The sequence below is a fragment of the Rhinopithecus roxellana genome, chromosome 16 (assembly GCF_007565055.1).
Source record: "Rhinopithecus roxellana isolate Shanxi Qingling chromosome 16, ASM756505v1, whole genome shotgun sequence".
NCBI classification, from domain to species: Eukaryota; Metazoa; Chordata; class Mammalia; order Primates; family Cercopithecidae; genus Rhinopithecus; species Rhinopithecus roxellana.
In genome coordinates this window covers 49317004-49337412 of record NC_044564.1, presented here as the reverse complement: position 1 = coordinate 49337412, position 20409 = coordinate 49317004, and the positions used below count along the sequence as shown (strand labels likewise).

General features: G+C 36.9%; 1 protein-coding gene, 1 long non-coding RNA gene and 1 other non-coding gene across 5 annotated transcripts in view; 1 reads left to right on the top strand and 2 right to left on the bottom strand.

The window, feature by feature from the left end:
* The window catches only part of MAMDC2 (MAM domain containing 2), a 183668-nt gene that overhangs the window by 141538 nt on the left and 21721 nt on the right, over positions 1–20409 (top strand). The window lies entirely within an intron of this gene.
* LOC115894115 lies at positions 5841–6031 on the bottom strand. Its single transcript, XR_004054156.1, has one exon. It is a non-coding gene; the product is annotated as a U2 spliceosomal RNA (small nuclear RNA).
* The window catches only part of LOC104662050, a 53878-nt gene continuing 48378 nt past the window's right edge, over positions 14910–20409 (bottom strand). For both annotated transcript variants that reach the window (XR_004053929.1, XR_004053930.1), the window contains one exon: positions 14910–15234. This is a non-coding gene — a long non-coding RNA (uncharacterized LOC104662050). The remainder of the gene's footprint in view (positions 15235–20409) is intronic.

Sequence of the window (20409 nt, the reverse complement as noted above, 5' to 3'; positions counted from 1 at the left end):
GCATCTATTTTATTCTTCTCTCTTTTCTTCTTTATTAGTCTGGCTAGTGGTCTATTTATTTTGTTGATATTTTTTAAAAACCAGCTCCTGGATTCATTGATTTCTTGAAGGGTCTTTCATGTCTCTATCTCCTTCAGTTCTGCTGTGATCTTAGTTATTTCTTGTCTTCTAGCTTTTGAATTTGTTTCCTCTTGCTTCTCTAGTTCTTTTAATTGTGATGTTAGGGTGTCGATTTTAGATCTTTCCCGCTTTCTCCTGTGGGCATTTAGTGCTATAAATTTCCCTCTAACACTGCTTTGGTTGTGTCCCAGAGATTCTGGTACACTGTGTCTTTGTTCTCATTGGTTTCAAAAAACATCTTTATTTCTGCCTTCATTTTGTTATTTTCCCAGTAGTCATTCAGGAGCAGGTTGTTCAGTTTCCATGTAGTTGTGCAGTTTTGAGTGGGTTTCCCAATCCTGAGTCCTAATTTGATTGCCCTGTGGTCTGAGAAACTGTTATGATTTCCGTTCTTTTGCATTTACTGAGGAGTGTTTTACTTCCATTTATGTGGTCAATTTTAGAATAAGTGCAATGTGTTGCTGAGAAGAATGTATATTCTGTTGATTTTGGGTGGCGAGTTCTGTAGATATCTATTAGGTCCACTTGGTCCAGAGCTGAGTTCAAGTCCTGGATATCCCTGTTAATTTTCTGTCTCATTGATCTGTCTAATATTGACAATGGGGTGTTAAAGTCTTCCACTATTATTGTGTGTGAGTCTAAGTCTCTTTGTACATCTCTAAGAACTTGCTTTATGAATCTGGGTACTTGTGTATTGAGTACATATACATTCAGGATAGTTAGCTCTTCTTGTTGAATTGATCCCTTTACCATTATGTAATGCCCTTCTGCCCTTCTTTATCTGTTTTGATCATTGTTGGTTTAAATTCTGCTTTATCAGAGACTAGGATTGCAAACCCTTGCTTTTTTTTTCCTTTGCATTTGCTTGGTAAATATTCCTCCATCCTTTTATTTTGAGCCTATGTATGTCTTTGCATGTGAGATGGGTCTCCTGAATACAGCACACTGATGAGTCTTGACTCTATCCAATTTGCCAGTCTGTGTCTTTTAATTGGGGCATTTAGCCCATTTACATTTAAGATTAATATTATGTGTGAATTTGATTCTGTCATTATGATGGTAGCTGGTTATTTTGCCCATTAGTTGATGTAGTTTCTTCATAATGTCAACGGTCTTTATAATTTGGTATGTATTTGCAGTGGCTGGTACTGGTTTTTCCTTTCCATATTTAGTGCTTCCTTCAGGATCTCTTGTAGGGCAGGCCTGGTGGTAACAAAATCCCTCAGCATTTGCTTGTCTGTAAAGGATTTTATTTCTCCTTCACTTATGAAGCTTGGTTTGGCTGGATATGAAATTCTTGATTGCAAATTCTTTTCTTTAAGAATGTTGAATACTGGCCCCCACTCTCTTCTGGCTTGTAGGGTTTCTGCTGAGAGATCCACTGTTAGTCTGATGGGCTTCCCTTTCTAAGAAACCTGACCTTTCTCTGTGGCTGCCCTTAACAATTTTTCTTTCATTTCAACCTTGAAGAATCTGATGATTATGTGTCTTCATGTTGCTCTGCTCTGCTCGTGGAGTATCTTAGTGGTGTTTTCTGTATTTCCTGAATTTGAATGTTGTCCTGTCTTACTAGGTTGGGGAAGTTCTCCAGGATAATATCATGAAGTGTGTTTTCCAACTTGGCTCCATTCTTCCCCTCACTCTCAGGTACACCAATCAGTCATACATTTGGTCTTTTCACATAGTCCCATACTTGTTGGAGACTTTGTTCATTCCTTTTTTTTTTCCCCTGTAATCTTGTCTTCACGCCTTATTTCAGTAAGTTGATCTTCAATTTCTGATATTCTTTCTTCTGCTTGATTTGGCTATTGATCCTTGTGTATGCTTCACAAAGTTCTTGTGCTGTGTTTTTCAGCTCCATCAGGTCATTTATGTTCTTCTTTAAACCAGTTATTGTAGTTAGCAGTTTCTGTAACCTTTTATCAAGGTTCTCATTGGGTTAGAACATGCTCCTTTACCTCAGAGGAGTTTGTTATTACCTACCTTCTGAAGCCTACTTCTGCCAATTTGTCAAACTCATTCTCCATCCAGTTTTGTGCCCTTGCTGGAGAAGAGTTGTGATCATTTAGAGAAGAAGCAGCATTGTGATTTTTTGAATTTTCAGCATTTTTGTGCTGGTTTTTCCTCATCTTCATGAGTTTCTCTACCTTTGATCTTTGAGGCTGATGACCTTTGGATGGGGTTTTTGTGTGGGGGTCCTTTGTTTTGATGTTGATATTATTGTTTTCTGTCTGTTAGTTTTTCTTCTAACAGTCAGGCCCCTCTTCTGCAGGTCTGCTGCAGTTTGCTGGAGGTCCATTCCAGACCCTGTTTGCCTGGGTATCAGAGGCAGCAGAATAGCAAAGATTGCTGCCTGCTCCTTTCTCTAGAAGCTTTGTCCCGGAGGGGCGCCTGCCAGATGCCAGCCAGAGCTCTCCTATAAGAGGTGTCTGTTGGCCCTTGCTGAGAGGTCTCTCCCAGTTAGGAGGCATGAGAGTCAGGGACCCACTTGAGAAGGTAGTCTGTCCCTTAGCAGAGCTTGAGCACTGTGCTGGGAGAATCCTCCCAGTCAGGATCCACTGCTTTCTTCAGAGCTGGCAGGCAGGGATATTTAAGTCTGCTGAAGTTGCACCCACAGCCACTCAGGGGCTCTGTCCCAGGGAGATGGGATTTTTATCTATAAGCTGCTACCTTTCTTGGAGAGATCCTGCTTAACGAGGAGTAATTTAGAGAGGCAGTCTGGCCAGAGCTGCTTCGCCACACTGTGGTGAGTTCTGCCCAGTCTGAACTTCCTAGTTTCCTTCGCACTGTCAGGGAAAAACTGCCTACACAAGCCTCAGTAATGATGGATGCCCCCTCACACCAAACTCCATCATCCCAGGTCAACTTCAGACTACTGTGCTGGCATTGAGAATTTCAAGCCAGTTTCTTAGCTTGCTGGGTTCTGTGGGAGTGGGACCCACTGAGTGAGACCACTTGGCTCCCTGGTGGTCTCACTCAGTGGGACCCTTTCTAGGAAAGTGAACAGTTCTGTCCGCTGGGGTTCCAGGTACCACTCAGTTGGAAATGCAAAAATCACCCGCCTTCTGCATTGGTCTTGCTAGAAGCTGCAGCCCAGAGCTGTTCCTATTTGGCCATCTTGCCAGATCTCAATATACACTTGTTGTTGTTGTTGAGTTCTTACTGTTTGTATTCTTTTACTAGTTGTGTTTCTTTTTTCTTTAGTCCACAACTAACATTATGATAGTTGTATTATTTTCATAACTACCCTAGTATTTGCTTTATATTTTATTTACATTTTTTTAAATCCTAAAAAGTATTCTATATTTATTCACATATTTCCCCATTCATCTTCATTCCTTTCTACATTTCCATGTTTATCTCTTGAATTATTTTCTTTGGTGGGAAGTGTTTTTCTTTTTCTAGAAGAATATTCTTCTGTATCTAGCTTTTTATTTTTGTTTTGTTTCATTTTGTCTTTGGTGCATGTCTGCTGCTGATTTCTTTCAGTTTTTGTTTGGGAATGTCTTTTTCCTTTACATTTGAAGGATAGTTTTTCTGGGAATAGAATTCTAGGTGAACAATTATTTTCTTATCAGTCATTTATGTAAAGATATAATTCAACTGAATTCTGGCTTCCATCATATCTATTGAGAAGTCAGATGTCAGTCCTAAAATTTTTTTTTTTTTTTTTTTTTTTTTTGAAAGTGTACTATTTTCCTCTAGGTGCTTTTAATATTTACTCCTCATGTTTGATTTTCAGCATTTTAGTATGATATGTATTTGTCCATTTTGCATTGTTATAAAGGAATATCTGAGATGGGGTAATTTATAAAGAAAAGTGTTTTATTTGGCTCATGGTTCTGCAGGCTCTAACAGCATGGCACCAACATAAGCTCATCTTCTGGTGAAGTCTCAGGAAGATTTTACTCATAGCAGAAGGCAAAGGCAGAGCAGGCATGTCAACATGGTGAGACAGAACAAGAGGGAGGTGGGGAGGGAGGTGCTAGGCTCTTTAAACAACCAGTTCTTACATGAACTAATAGAGCAAAAACTCACTAATCATGAAGGGGATGGCACCAAGTCATTCATGAGGGATCGACTCCCATGACCCAAACAGCTCCCACTAGTCACACCTCCAACACTGGGGATCACATTTCAACATGAGATTTCAGAGGACAAATATCCAAACCATATCAACATGCATGTGTGTAGTCTTCTTTGTAGTTATTCTGCTTGGGTTTCATTAAATTTCTTTAATCTTTGAGCCGAGATCTTTCACTAGTTTTCAAAATTTCTTGATCTTTATCTTGTCAAATATTGCCCCTGCCTAATTCTCTCTCCTATCTTTCTGAGACTCCAATTATAGGTACATTAAAAGTTCTTACTATGTATTATATATACTTCATGCTCTCTTACAAATATTTTCTTTCTTTTTGTTCTCAGTTCTTTAGTTTGGATATTTTCTACTGGCCAATGTAAAAATTTTTTTGAATCTTTCTCGGCAATGTTCAGTATGTTATTAAACCCATTAATTGATTTTTAATTTCTGTAATTCTGTTTTTCAATTCTAGAATTTCCATTTGTTCATTTTTAAATAGTAGATTTATTGAGATGGAATTTACATTCCAAATAATTCATTTTTTAAAGTATATAATTCAATGGTTTTAAATATACTCATGAAGCTGTGTGATGCCCCCTATCTAATTCTAGATAGATGCCACTATCTAATTCTAGAACATATTTTTATCACCTCAAAAGAAACTCCATACCCATTAGCAGTCACTCCCATTCCCTTTCCCCATCTCTTCCCTCTTTACCCCATCCCCAGACAACTACTAATCTACTTTCTATCTATATAGATTTGCCCATCTAGACCTTTCATATAAATCAGATCATACAATATGTGGTCTTCTGTATCTGGCTTCTTTCACTAAGACAAGGTTTTCAAGGTTTATACATTTATCAATTGATGAATATTTGGATTGCTTTCATTTTTTAGCTATTATAATAATGATGCTATTTTATTTGTGAACAAGTTTTTCTGTGGACATATGTTTTAATTTTCTTTAAGGTATAAACCAGGGAGTGCAATTGTTGGATCATATGGTAACTCTATACTTAACTATTTAATAATTGCCAGACTTTTTCAAAGTGGCTGCACCATTTTACATTCCCACTAGCAGTGTATTAGGGTTTCAATTTCTCCATATCCTTGTCAACATTTCTAACTTTCTCTTTTTTATTATAGTCATCCCAAGTGGGAGATGGCAACTCATGTCCATTTTGTCTGATATTATTATATCCAGTTCTCTTTTGGGAACTGCATAATGGTATATCATTTTCCAGTCTTTCAGTTTCAACTTATTTGTATATTTGAATCTAAAGTGTGTCTCTTGGAGACAACATATCATTGGATCATTTTTTCAATTCATTCTACCAATCTCTACCATTTGATCAGAGTGTTAAATCCATTTACAATTAACATAATTATTAATAAAGTAGAATTTGTGTTTGCATTTCGGCATTTGTTTTTTGTATGTGCTACATCTTCTTTTTGTTCCTTTATTCTTCTATTACTTTTTATGTTAAATAGATATTTTCTAATACACCATTTTAATTCTCTTGTTTTATTTTACTATATATTTCTAAGTTATTTTCTTAGTGGTTGCCCTAGGGATTTCAGTTAACACCTTTAAAAAATATTTTTACAAGTAATTTTTAAAAATGTTATCTCCCAAAGGGGGTGCACCATTTCTGGAGGTACTAAAATATCAGGTCAATGCCTGGAGTGGACAGAGTAAGCTCCTATCCCATCTCCCTGCTCCAAAAACCCATTTAATATAGTATCCTCAGATAGAGGACATATCAGATATTAAGCTTATAAGAACAGATACCACACTTGATCTTAGCCAAAACGCTGAGAGGTGATCAAAACGATTGCTTTTTTTTTTTTTAAGAAAGTAGTGGGGTCTCACATGTTGTCCAGGCTAGTCTCAAACTCCTGGGCTCAAGCCATTTTCTCACCTTGCCCTCTCAAAGTGCTGGGATTCAGGCATGAGCCACCACTCCTGGCCCTCAATTAACAACTTGACTTAAGATAGTCTAGTTCATATTAATATTAATTTCACAGCACACAAAAACTATGCTTCATTTTCTCCATTATTCTATCATGAATATGGCACCTTTTTGTGTTATAAGCCCATTGACACAGTTTTGTAATTATTGCTTTATGCAGTTGGTTGTCTTTTAAATCAGATAGAAGATAAATAAAAATATACTTAACTCTGTTCTTTACCTACACAGTTATCTTTATTGGTACTTTTTATTTCTTCATACAAATTTGAGTTACTATCTAGTACCTTTTGCTTTTAGCCTGAAGGACTTCCTTTAGTAGTTGGTGATGAATTTAGTTTTATTTGAGAGTGTCATAAGTTCCCCTTTGCTTCTGAAGGGTAGATTTCCTGCATATAGAATTCTTAGTTTTCTTTCAACACTTTTATATATGTCATCTCACTATCTTCTGGTCTTTATAGTTTCTGATGAGGAGTTAGCTGTTAATATTATTGAGGTTCTCTTGTATATAATGAGTCACTTTTGCTTTCAAGATTCTCACCTTAAAGTCAGCTGATTAGCAAAGAAAAAATTTTATTAATTACAAAGATTCGCTCATTGTCTTTGGCTTGTAATAGTTAGATGTAATTTTTCTAGGAGTGACTCCTTGAATTTTCCTAGTTGAAGTTCTTTGACTTTCTTGAATGTACAGATTTATATTTTTAAAAATCAGGTTTGGAAAGGTTCTGGCTATTAATTTTTCAAGTGTTCTTTCTTCCCCTTTCTCTTTCTTCCCTTCTGAGACTTCCACTATGCATATGTTGGTACAACTTGATGGTGTCCCACAGGTCTCTGAGTCTCTGTTCATTTTTTCTTTTATCTTTTTTTATGTTCTTCAGATTGGATAATCTAATCGACCTGCCTTCAAGTTTAGTGATTCTTTCTTCTGCCAGTTCCAATCTGCTGCTGAGCCCCTCTAATGAATATTTTATTTCATTATACTTTTCAAATCCATAATTCCTACTTGGTTCTTATTTATAATTTGTAGTATTTTTAGTGATACTCTCTATGCATTGAGACATCATTCTCATACTTTATTTAGAAATGGCTTTCATTAATTCTTTAAACATATTTGTAATAATTGACTTAAAGTCTTTGCATAGTAAGTCCAATGTCTTGTCTTCCTCAGGGATAACTTCTATTGACTGCTTTTTATCCTGTGTATGGGCAATAGTTTCCTATATCTTTGTGTGTCTCATACTTTTTGTTGAAAACTGGACATTTTGAATAATAGTTTTACAAATTCTTCTTCTCCCCAGTTTTTTTTTTTTTGTTAGTGCTGTTTGTTGTTTTTGTTTTTGTTGTCATTGTTGCTGTACGATTGCTTAGTGACTTTCCTGGACTAATTCCGTAGAATCTATATTCTTTGTTGTATATGGCTCTGCTCTGCTAGATTAACAGTCAACTAATTATTGAACAGAGATTTTCCTTAAATGCCTTAAACCAATAGATCCCCCAGAATACAGCAGGTTCTGTGTTTGTGTTGGGGCATGTCTTTGTTGCTCTAGTGGGAAGTTTACAACTTTGCCTTAGCCTCCATTTCTTGCTCATGAAGAGCCTAAAGGTCAGCCAGAGGTGACAGATTAGGACTTCCTCAGTTTTTTTTTTTTTTTTTCTGGGGCTGTGTACAGTTCTTTATATTTGCATGGCCTTTCAGATTTCCAAAAATATGTTAGTATGTTAGAACTTTGTAAAGCTCCCTACAGATATCCCATTTCCCCAAATTTTTTCTTTTCTTTTTGGTCAGCCTTTTGTTAGCTTCAACTGTTAATGCCACCTCAGGCAGCTGCAATGTTAAACAATTGTTTAACTGATTGTTTTTGATAAATGCCATGCAGATACAGTTGTTCATACAGAGTATGATTTACTTCAATCAGGTTAAATAAAGGCAAGCCCTGAGAATGAAGTTTTCCAGAAGCTGCTAAACAGGTTAAATAAAGCCAATTCTCTAGAGATGGGGCTTTTAGGGAGCTCCAAATCTGTTCTGTATCTTCCAGTGGCTGCTAAGTTACTGCTATTTAAAACACATAGTTATAAAGCTCTTGGCTTTCACATCTTTTGTAGAGTAGAAGAGATGGAGATGGAATTACGGCAAGAAAAAAGGTCACTGTTCTTAGCAAAATTCAGTCCTTTTTCTTGGGAAAAGTACTCTTGGATTGTCAAAAGCCTTTAGTTAATTTCCAGAATTCTGAAAAAGTTGATTGTGACAGTTTTTTTTGCAAGTGTTCTCCTTGCTTTTATGGAAGAATAGATTTTCAGAGGTCCTTACTCCGCCATTTTGAAGGCTCCATATTCCTCCTCCTGATTTTTTTTTTGCTTTTGAATAGATTTGAGTTCGTTGGTGAAATTCTCTGTCATATCTATTTTCTTAAACACATAAATGCTCATATTATTGAATTATTAATCATAATTATTTACAGTACTTGTGTGATAACTCCATATGTGGGCCACTTGTGGTTCTGCTTCTATCATCTGTTACCCCCACCCCCATCCCCTCTGGTCCTGTTTCTTGATAATGTCTGGTGGATTTGACTGAATAATGGACTTGTCAATGAAAAATTATAGAATCCTGGGGTGATGGTATTTCCCTCTAGAGAGAATTCAACCTATTCTCCAGTAGACAACTAGAATAGAGCAAGTCACCTCAGTTCAATCGGAACTAAGCTAACTTGAGGTAGTGTTATAGTTCTATTATGCTGGCCTACTTCTGCTTCTACCCTAAACCTAGGATATACCCTCCAAAAATACACTCTCAGATTTAACTAGGAATTCTCCTCCTTAGTATGTACTAAACTTCAGTTTGTGTCTCTTCAGCTGATGAGATTCCTGAAAATCCCACTTTGTTTTGCATTTGGCTTTCTGTCCTCTTGCTCTCCGCAATTTAAGAATTTCACAAATGCCTTAGAAGATTAACAAGTGATGGGATCACTTTTTCATACCTCCCTTTTCTCAGAAAACTTGTCCCTGAATGTCTTGTCTGCTTTGGTAGCCCTGAAATTCAGTTACTACCTTCCCAACCCAGTGAGATCTGTTGGTTTCTCTGCCACTTGGCTGCTGTTCTCTGAATGGCATCTAAACTGAACAGGCAGGTCCCCCAAGGTGGAAAGCATCTTGAAGAATACTGAGCTCATTTCACTGACCTTTCATTTTTTCTTAGATCTTGGACCCTCATGTCTTTGCTGTTTGGAAATCTCTCTGATAACTTCAAAACAGGTGTTTTCTTTAAAAAGTTATCTTTTTTTCTAATTTTTCTCAGCAGAGTATAGCTCTGCTACAAGTTACTTAATAGAGACAGAGGGGATGTCTTTGGCATTTTATTTTTCAGCATTATTTAATTAAGAACATGATTATTACACTCAAAATATACTCTTTTCTGTACTACAAGTCAACCAGTCATAGGGCTTTGAATGAGATATTTGTGTCTCTGCCCTCTTACGACATATTCTTCTGTTGATATGTTCTGACTGTTCTGCCCAAGGCCTTGCTGTATCTAAGATTACCTTATTCCATGGGGTGCTGTTCTTTGACAAGGGGTAGGAGAGGAAGAATATACAAATTTATATTTATATTGCCTTTGGCTTTAAACTGCCTAAGAGACCATGGAATTTTCTATTTCTTTCCCTTTATAAGTCCTCATCTTGAATAATAAATATTGGTGACATCCAACTATGTTAAAGAAAAAATTATGCAATGATACTTGTTAAAGTACAGCAGGCTTGATTCAGTATCATTGTGATAGTTATAGGGACCACTGCAATGGAATTTTGCAGTAGGGAAGAGAGATCGGGCTCAACTTTGAAAAAAGTGTGGGCAAGTGGGAATTTATAGTCAAATGGTTGGTTGAGCGTCAGTGAATGAAAAATGACTAGGAGGTAACATCAAGGGTAAGGGAGGCTCTGGCTAAACCAACCTAACGGGATTCTTGCTGAGGACAGGCATGGTGATTGGACATCACCTGGAGGATGATGGAGGATGAGGAACCTTATATTGAGGGTGATCGGATATTGACGGTGGGGGTTCTTGTTAACTAACTTATTAGGGTTCCTGCTAAAACTGGATTTTACAAGTAAGTACAAAGACAGGCCTAGGAGAAGGCTTAGGAGCCTGACTGAAGTTCAGTCAAGCAAAGACGCTTTGTCAACCATCATAGGAACAAAGTAATTTACTTGTCTTTTTTGTTCAGTTATCAGAGAAACCACTTTGATAATCACCTAAAGGTTTTTTGGAAAGTAATCTATATTATAAATGTAGTATTACTTAGATTGATGTCACTGAAATTTCTTTTCCATGGAGGATATATTCTAAAATAAGAAAATTTTAATTGACTCAACAAGTTAATAGATCTGGAGGTAGATCGGATCTTCTAGGTCAGCTAAGGCATCATATGCATTTAAAATATTAAAACACTGAATAAAACCCATTCAAGGCAGTATTAACTATTGTCTGCTTGGATCCTGAGATAGCAACAAGAAGCTTGCCTGTAATTAGATGTACAATTTAAGCAATTATTACATTACATTTGAAAAGGAGACCTCCTATAGCCTGTATTGCTCATTTATTGCATTTAGTCCTAACAACCTTTTCTGTGTCTCCTTTCCATATATAGGCAATAAAGTAATGGCAGGATACCAAAATGGCTGAACTTTCTATTCTATACATTAGTAAAGTAACAAACTCAAAGACTTGGCTAGGAGCACAGTATTTTTCTCCTTGATGACCACAGGGTATTTGTTTGGTATTAGTAGTAACAAGATTCTTTTTGAATGAATGCGGACTTTATGGGACTCTGGGACTTTATGAAGATATACCTGCATTTGTCGATTGAATTCTGCCTTTTCACTTCCCATTCTTAAAGCCTGTCATCTATACTTGAAACAACACAGACAGGGAGGAAAAAGAAAGGGGAGAGGCCTACAAAGCTGTTTTACAGACAGGTACATTAGCTGGTCAGTCAATATGGATCCATTAAATAAAAACAGAAGCTCAGAAAAGCCACACTATAAATATTTCAGTTTATTTTGTGTCTATCAGAATCAATACATCATCATATGTAGCAATTCCAAGGGAGCTATAGTTCCTGACTTACTAACTGGTGATGCAATAAACCTTTCCAAATTCTAGAGTACAGTATGGTGTGGAAAGACCAAACAATGAGCTGCCTCTGCCATTTGCTGCCTGCATAACCTGGGGAATAATTACATGACTTCTCTGAGCTTCAGTTTCCTCATATGTAAAATAAAGATAACAATCAATGACTTGCTGCTATGATTTGAATGTGTCTCCTCCAAATTTCAGGTGTTGAAACTTAATGGCCAATGTAACAGAATTAACAGACAGGACCCTTAAGAAGTGATGATTAGGCAATGAGGGCTCCTCCCTTATGAATGGGATTGAGGCCTTTGTAAAAGAGGTTTCACGCAGCATTCGACTGGCTTGCCTTCATGCCTTCCACCATGTGAAGACATAGCGTTCCACCCCTGTGGAAGATGCAGTCCTTGTTAGACAAGCAAACTTGTCGGCGCATTGATCGTGGACTTACCAGCCTCCAAAACTGTGAGAAATAAACCGCTGTTCTTTATAAATTACCTAATCTTAGGTATTTTGCTATAGTAGCACAAACAGACTGACATCTGCTAATCTCCTAGTGTGGCTCTGATGATTAACTGAGATTCTATTTGTGAAAAGAATAATATGTAAGCTCCACTGAACTGAATGATATTATTATAAGCTCCACTGAATTGAATGGTATTATTATTTTTACAATTAGTGAGTCTTTTACAAATTCTCATGTTTACCTATGGAGTATTTTCCTGGACTCATTGTTTTGTCATTTGTGCTTTTATAAAATAGAAAATTATGACATATGATTACAAGTAAAATGAGTTAGTAGAAACCAGAAATTCTGTTGGAACCTTAGGCCAATATTACCCAGATTACATTACATTTACCACCAGGTAATTCAAGTGGTAAGTACATGAATATTTTTCTAATTTGTTAGTAATATTCATGTACAAGAAAAATATATAACCAGTACATCAAAACCAGTTTCACAGGTTTACAGCTAGCTGTCTATTTTCATGCTAATATGAAGTTTCCTGTTTGAATAAATGTACTAAAAAATGGAACCTATTTAAAGAAAAGCATTAAATGAATAATAGTACAAATACGGATAGGCAAAAAAATATCACAAAGGTGATATTTGTATGACTAAAGTTTGGGAAACATTTGTAGAACAAGCCATTCTAGTAGAACAACAATAAAGACCAAAAAACAAACCAACCAACCAAATCCAGCCGCACCACCTGGCTCCTATTTAATAACATAATAATGGTATATGTAACAGATGGATAGTGACTTGCATCGAAGTGGGATGGACTCTGTAGGATTTGACAAACTATTTCCTGCTGCCATTTACTTGAGTAGCTCTATCCTGGCAGAAACAAAGTTTCCTGACATAGATGCTACTTACAGTAGTCCCCTCTTATCTGTGATCTTACTCTCTGAGGGCAATAAACCATGGTCTGAAATATTAAATGGAAAATTCCAGAAATAAATAATTCAAAAGTTAAATTGAGTGCAGTTCTGAGTAGTGTTATGAAATCTCACACTGTCCGGCCCCATCCTTCTCCATCCTACCCAGCATGTGAATCACCCATTTCACCAGCATCATCCACGCTGTCTATGCTCTCTGACCATGAGTCACTTAGTAGCCGTCTCCATTATCAGGTGTTTTGGTACCACAGTGCTTGTGTTTGTCACCTTCATTTTACTTCCTAGTGGCCCAAAGCACAAGCGTAGTGTTCCTGGCAATTCAGATATGCCAAAGAGAAACCATGAAGTGCTTCCTTTAAGTGAAAAGGTGAAAGTTCTTGATTTGATAAGAAAAAACAATTGTATGCTAAATTTGCTAAGGACTACATTAACAATGAAACTTTCTGTATTAGTCTGTTCTCACTCTGCTAATAAAGACATACTTGAGACTGGATAATTTATAAAGGAAAGGAGGTTTAATGGACTCACAGTTCCACAAAGCTGGGGAAGCCTTGTAACCATGGCAGAAGATGAACGAAGTACAAGAGCATTTCTTACGTGGTGGCAAGGCAAGAGAGCTTGTGCATGAGAACTCCCATTTATTAAATGAGCAGATCTCGTGAGACTTATTCACTACCACAATAACAGTATGGCGGGGAACAGCCCCCATGATTCAATTCTCTCCACCTGGCCCCACCCTTGAGACGTGGGGATTATTAGAATTCAAGGTGAGATTTGAGTGGGGACACAGCCAAACCATATCACCTTCTATCTGTGACACTGTGAACAGGGAAAAAGAAATTTGTGCTAGTTGTGCTGTTGCATGTCAAACTGCAAAAGTTATGGCCACAGTAAATAAGTATTTAGTGAACATGAAAAAGGCATTAAATTTGTGGGTGGAAGACATGAAAAGAAAACATGTTTCAATTGATGACAAAATGTTGCAACAGAAAGCATTGAGACTATATGAAGACTTCAGAAAAGGATCCCCTGAAACAAGTGACACCAAGCCATTTACTGCAAGTAAGGGATGGTTACATAGATTAAAAAATAAGTTTGGACTGACAAATATAAAAAATACTGAAGAGGTTGCATCTGCTGATGAAGAAGGTTCTGCTACCTTTCCAAAAGAGTTGAAGAAATAATTAAAAAGAAACGATGCCATCTAAAGCAAATCTTCAAGTCTTCTGGAAGAAGATAAAACTTGCATTCATAAAAGTGCAAAGGAGGCACCAAGGCATAAAACATGGAAGGACAGATGAACTCTGGAACCACATGGCAATGCTTCAGGGCATATGATAAAGCCAAGATAGTGTACAAAGCAAAGAACCCAGTACTCTGGAAAACAAAAATTAACTGCCCATGTTCTGGCAACATAATCAGAAAGCATGGGTGACAGCCATCTTGATTATGAAATGGTTCCACCAATGTATTATCCCAGAAATAGAAAAAAAAAAAAAATACTTGGAAGACAAAGAGTTGGAATTTAAAGTCCTGTTAATAAGAGACAATGCTCCTAGTCATCCTAAATCTGTCAGCTATAAAACACAAAATGAAAATGTTCAGGTTGTGTTTTTGCCTCTGAATACAACCTCATTGCTTTAGCTTTTTACCATCATTCAGTTTGTCAAGGCTACATACACCTGCCTTGTATTTGATCACATTTGATCAGCAATTGATGTAGACCCTAATCTGGATATAATCTGCTCTGGAAATCATTCACTATTACAGATGCAATAACATTCATCAAAGCTGTAACGGACAAATTAAAAACAGAAACTGCAAATGTCTGCTGGAAGAACTTATGGAGTAAAGTTGTGAATGATTTTAAAGGCTTTCCGGGGATTGATGAAGAAGTTAGGAACATCATTCACATGGCAAGACAAGTTGGTGGAGGATTTGCCAACATACTTGATGAAGAAATGGAAGAACATATTGAAGGTTTTCAAGTATTACCAAATGAGGAATTGGAAGAACATGTTATCTACAGAGGAAGAGAAAGATGAAGAAACTGAAGCAAAACCAGCTGTGTGGGTATTACTGAAATTTGCCAAAGTGTTTCAAATTGCATAGACATCAAAGGACAAAATTATGGAACATGATCCTAGGATGGAACGCAGCATTAAAGTCACCAGTATGATCAAAGGATTACAACATTTGTGGCAACACTTTAATGAGTTAAAAAGAAAGAGACAATAACATTCTATTACAATGCTCTTCCAAAAGTTTTGGCAAAAACAAAACAAAACAAAAACCTTCAACTATTGAGGATCTCCAAACACTGACATCATCTTCTCCTGACATCCAACCATCCATGTCATCATGGCTCATTTATCCAGGATCACCTAAATCAGATGCTCCTCCTTCTGATGTATCCTTAGAAAGTCAATAGTAGCCCAACGCTACTTTACAATGCCTGGGTCATTCATCCCACTTTATCTCATCACGAATGCATTGTATCATCTTGCATCAGCACAAGAATGGTGAGTACTGTATAGTAAGATTTGGAGAGAGAGAGAGAGAGAGAGAAAGAAAGACCACATGCACATAACTCTTATTATATTGTTATAATTGTTCTATTTTATTATTATTGTTGTTTATCTCTTACTGTTCCTAACTTGTAAATTAAACTTTATTATCAGTATATAGTATAGAAAAAAAGCATAATACATATATATATGGTTTGGTACTATCCACAATTTCAGGCAACCAGTGGGGGTTGTGGAACTTGAGACTACAATATTTATGAGACAATAAATACAAGTCTTAACAAAATTCCCATGGTGGTACTGGCCATTATAATTTTATTAACATTTATATGATACTATGCTGTCAGAATTCCTTGTAAACATTAGTTTTAGTTGACCTGGAGTTTACAGGGATTTTGTAGCCAAATGATACTAGAATATATAAGCCAAGAGTATCCAAGTTAGTGAGAAAATGTCTCCAACTATTTCCTATCCATTGACTCCCCCAGTGAATAGAAGTCATTCAGTCCTCCCTCCCTGATCCTACTATTCCAGAAAAGCAACCCTGCATCATTTAACAATTTACAGAGAAAGAAACACCAGCACTTTCTTTTGTAGTACAGTTAAATATTCCAATAAATCTTCCACATTTCTGGCAAATAAATTCTCTTCCAATATGCAGCTAAATAAAGGTAGAAGTCTTCTTCATTTCCAAGAACACAAGAACTTCTTGTGTGATTGAAATATTAATAATACATTAAAATATTAAATAATGAAATGTATAAAAGTTTGCTTTGAGACAAAAGAATATCACAACTCTGTTTTAATGTTTTAGTTCCAGTTTATTTCAAATCCTTGTCTTTTAAGAATTTTGATAGTTGATATTCGGACATGTAGGAATGCTATCCAGTGAGTTTGTAACTATCTGAGGAATTAGCTCCGGATTATTAAAGTCTCCTATATCCTTCAATCTTTCCATAGCTTATTTTTTATTATGTTAGTTTCTGACATTGCCAGATTCTACTTATACAGAGAAGGCTTCTGTGACAAGCTTTTTAAAAAATTGGTGGTAAAATACACATAACATACCTTAACCATTTTTAAGTGTCTAATTCAGTGGCACTGAGTCTATTCACATCATTGTGCAACCATCACCACCATCCATCTCCAGAGCTTTTTCTTCATTTCCCAAAACTGAAACTCCACACCCATTAAACAATAACTCCTCATTTATGACAGCCTTTTAAAATCACTTAGAAGTATAATGCAAAAAGAGAAATTTTAGAGTGACAACTTCTAAAGTTGTTCTTCACAAAACATTGGTATATTTTTTCCCTGATTTTTAAGAATTCTTTTCCAGCTAATGAATGCAGCTAGCTGTTCGTTCCACACAGCCTCTCCATGCAGGCCACTCAGGCTTCTTCCCTACCCTGCAAAAGAGCCACGAGACTGGAGGAACAGCTGCTTCGCAGTCAAGAATTATGGATGTGGTGTGTGTGTGTGTGTCTCAACACATCATAGTTGCTGTGCAAAGAACAGATGGCACCCTGATCTCCCAATAGATCCACTGGAACCACTATTTTCAATGTTAAACAATGACCCATAGAGAGAATGTAATTTATTTGCTCCAGTTAATAATCCCTTCCACAGACTGGAATCCTTTACGTGCAAGAACATGTGAATTGTTATGAAGCTTCAACACTGGGGCTTCCTGGCTCCCATCCAGAACTTTTGTTTGCTGAGACAGACAGTGCTTGAAGATGTAATGTGGTAAAACTTGTCAACAAACGGCTTTTCTCTGCTTTCCAAACACATGTGAGGCAGAGTGGCTCTCCGTGAAGTTCTGATCTTTTCTGGGGAAAGCGAGTGTCATATGCAAGTCAAGAAGAAAAAAATATTTGTCATCAAAAGGAACAACTGGTTTGTGCATCAGAGGGCATACTCCGATTCATTGATAAATGTCTTAAAATTATGTTTAGGTAAGATGTTTGTCTAGATTGCTCTACATAGGTATTGCTTTATACCTATGTATATATAAAGTAGTCCTCCCTTATCCACAGGTTCACTTTCCAACTCAGAGTTTCAGTTACTCTCAGTCAATGGCAATCTGAAAATATTAAATGGGAAATTCCAGAACTGGCCAATTTATAAGTTTTAAATTGTGCACCAGAGTATTGTTATAATTGTTCTATTTTATTGGGAGTTATTGTTGTTAATCTCTTACAGCATCTAATTTATAACAAAATTTATCACAGGCATATGTGTATAGGAACAAACGTAGTCTATACAGCACAATTATACAACAAGCAACATACGAGACTTCCTTTCATTTTTGGGGGGATGTATCTTTGTTATTATTACACTTTAAGTTCCAGGGTACATGTGCACAACGTGCGGGTTTGTTACATATGTATACATGTGCCATGTTGGTGTGCTGCACCCATTAACTCGTCATTTACATTAGGTATAACTCCTAATGCTATCCCTCCCCCATCTCCCCACCCCACGACAGGCCCCGGTGTGTGATGTTCCCCACCCTGTGTCAAGTGTTCTCATTGTTCAATTCCCACCTATGAGTAAGAACATGCAGTGTTTGGTTTTCTGTCCTTGCGATAGTTTGTTCAGAATAATGGTTTCCAGCTTCATCCGTGTCCCTACAGAGGGCATGAACTCATCCTTTTTTATGGCTGCATAGTATTCCATGGTGTGTATGTGCCACATTTTCTTAATCCAGTCTATCATTGATGTACATCTAGGTTGGTTCCAAGTCTTTGCTATTGTGAATAGTGCTGCAATAAACATACACGTTCATGTGTCTTTATAGCAGCATGATTTATAATCCTTTGGGTATATACCCAGTAATGTGATGGCTAGGTCAAATGGTATTTCTAGTTCTAGATCCTTGAGGAATCGCCACACTGTCTTCCACAATGGTTGAACTAATTTACACTCCCACCAACAGTGTAAAAGTATTCCTATTTCTCCACATCCTTTCCAGCACCACCTGTTGTTTCCTGACTTTTTGATGATCACCATTCTAACTGGTGTGAGATAATATCTCATTGTGGTTTTGATTTGCATTTCTCTGATGGCCAGTGATATTTTTCAACGTGTCTATTGGCTACATAAATGTCTTCTTTTGAGAAGTGTCTGTTCATATCCTTCATCCACATTTTGATGGGGTTGTTTGATTTTTTCTTGTAAATTTGTTTAAGTTCTTTGTAGATTCTGGATATAATATCAGATGGGAAAATTGTAAAAATTTTCTCCTATTCTGTAGGTTGCCTGTTCACTCTGATGGTATTTTCTTTTGTCATGCAGAAGCTCGTTTAATGAGATCTCATTTGTCAATTTTGGCTTTTGTTGCCATTGCTTTTGGTGTTTTAGTCATGAAGTCTTTGCCCATGCCTATGTCCTAAATAAATTGCCTAGGTTTTCTTCTAGGGCTTTTATGGTTTTACGTCTAACATTTAAGTCTTTAATCCATCTTGAATTAATTTTTGTATAAGGTGTAAAGAAGGGATCCAGTTTCAGCTTTCTACATGCGGCTAGCCAGTTTTCCCAGCACCATTTCTTGAATAGGGTAATCCTTTCCCCATTTCTTGTTTTTGTCAGGTTTGTCAAAGATCAGATGGTTGTAGATGTGTGGTATTATTTCTGAGGGCTCTGTTCTGTTCCATTGGTCTATATCTCTGTTTTGGTACCACTACCATGCTGTTTTTATTATTGTAGCCTTGTAGTATACTTTGAAGTCAGGTAGCATGATGCCTCCAGCTTTGTTCTTTTGGCTTAGGACTGTCTTGGTAATGTGGGCTTTTTTTTTGGTTCCATATGAACTTTAAAGTAGTTTTTTCCAATTCTGTGAAGAAAGTCATTGGTAGCTTGATGGGGATGGCACTGAATCTATAAAATACCTTGGGCAGTATGGCCATTTTCCCAGTATTCATTCTTCCTATCCATGAGCATGGAATGTTCTTCCATTTGTTTGTGTCCTCTTCTATTTCATTGAGCAGTGGTTTGTAGTTCCCCTTGAAGAGGTCCTTCACATCCTTTGTAAGTTGGATTCCTAGGTATTTTATTCTCTTTGAAGCTATTGTGAATGGGAGTTCACGCATGATTTGGCTCTCTGTGTGTCTGTTATTGGTGTATAGGAATGCCTGTGATTTTTGCATATTGATTTTGTATCCTGAGACTTTGCTGAAGTTGCTTATCAGCTTAAGGAGATTTTGGGCTGAGACAATGGGGTTTTCTAAATATACAATCATGTCATCTGCAAACAGGGACAATTTGACTTCCTCTTTTCCTAATTAAATACCCTTTCTTTCTTTCTCCTGCCTGATTGCCCTGGCCAGAACTTCCAACAGTATGTTGAATAGGAGTGGTGAGAGAGGGCATCCCTGTCTTGTGCCAGTTTTCAAAAGGAATGCTTCCAGTTTTTGCCCATTCAGTATGATATTGGCTGTGGGTTTGTCATAAATAGCTCTTACTATTTTGAGATATGTCCCACCAATACCTAGTTTATTAAGAGTTTTTAGCATGAAGGGCTGTTGAATTTTGTCAAAGGCCTTTTCTGCATCTATTGAGATAATCATGTGGTTTTTGTCTTTGGTTCTGTTTATATGCTGGATTACGTTTATTGATTTGTGTATGTTGAACCAGCCTTGCATCCCAGGGATGAAACCAACTTGATCATGGTAGATAAGCTTTCTGACATGCTGCTGGATTTGGTTTGCCAGTATTTTATTGAGGATTTTTGCATCGATGTTCATCAGGGATATTGGTCTAAACTTCTCTTTTTTTTGTTGTGTCTCCATCAGGCTTTGGTATCAGGATGATGCTGGCCTCATAAAATGAGTTAAGGAGGATTCCCTCTTTTTCTGTTGATTGGAATAGTTTCAGAAGGAATGGTACCAGCTCCTCTTTGTACCTCTGGTAGAATTCGGCTGTGAATCCATCTGGTCCTGGATTTTTTTGGTTGGTATGCTATTAATCATTGCCTCAATTTCAGAGCCTGTTACTAGTCTATTCAGGGATTCAACTTCTTCCTGGTTTAGTCTTAGGAAGGCATATGTTTCCAGGAATTTATCCATTTCTTCTAGATTTTCTAGTTTATTTGCACAGAGGTGTTTATAGTATTCTCTGATGGCAGTTTGTATTTCTGTGGGATCGGCGGTGATATCTCCTCTATCATTTTTTA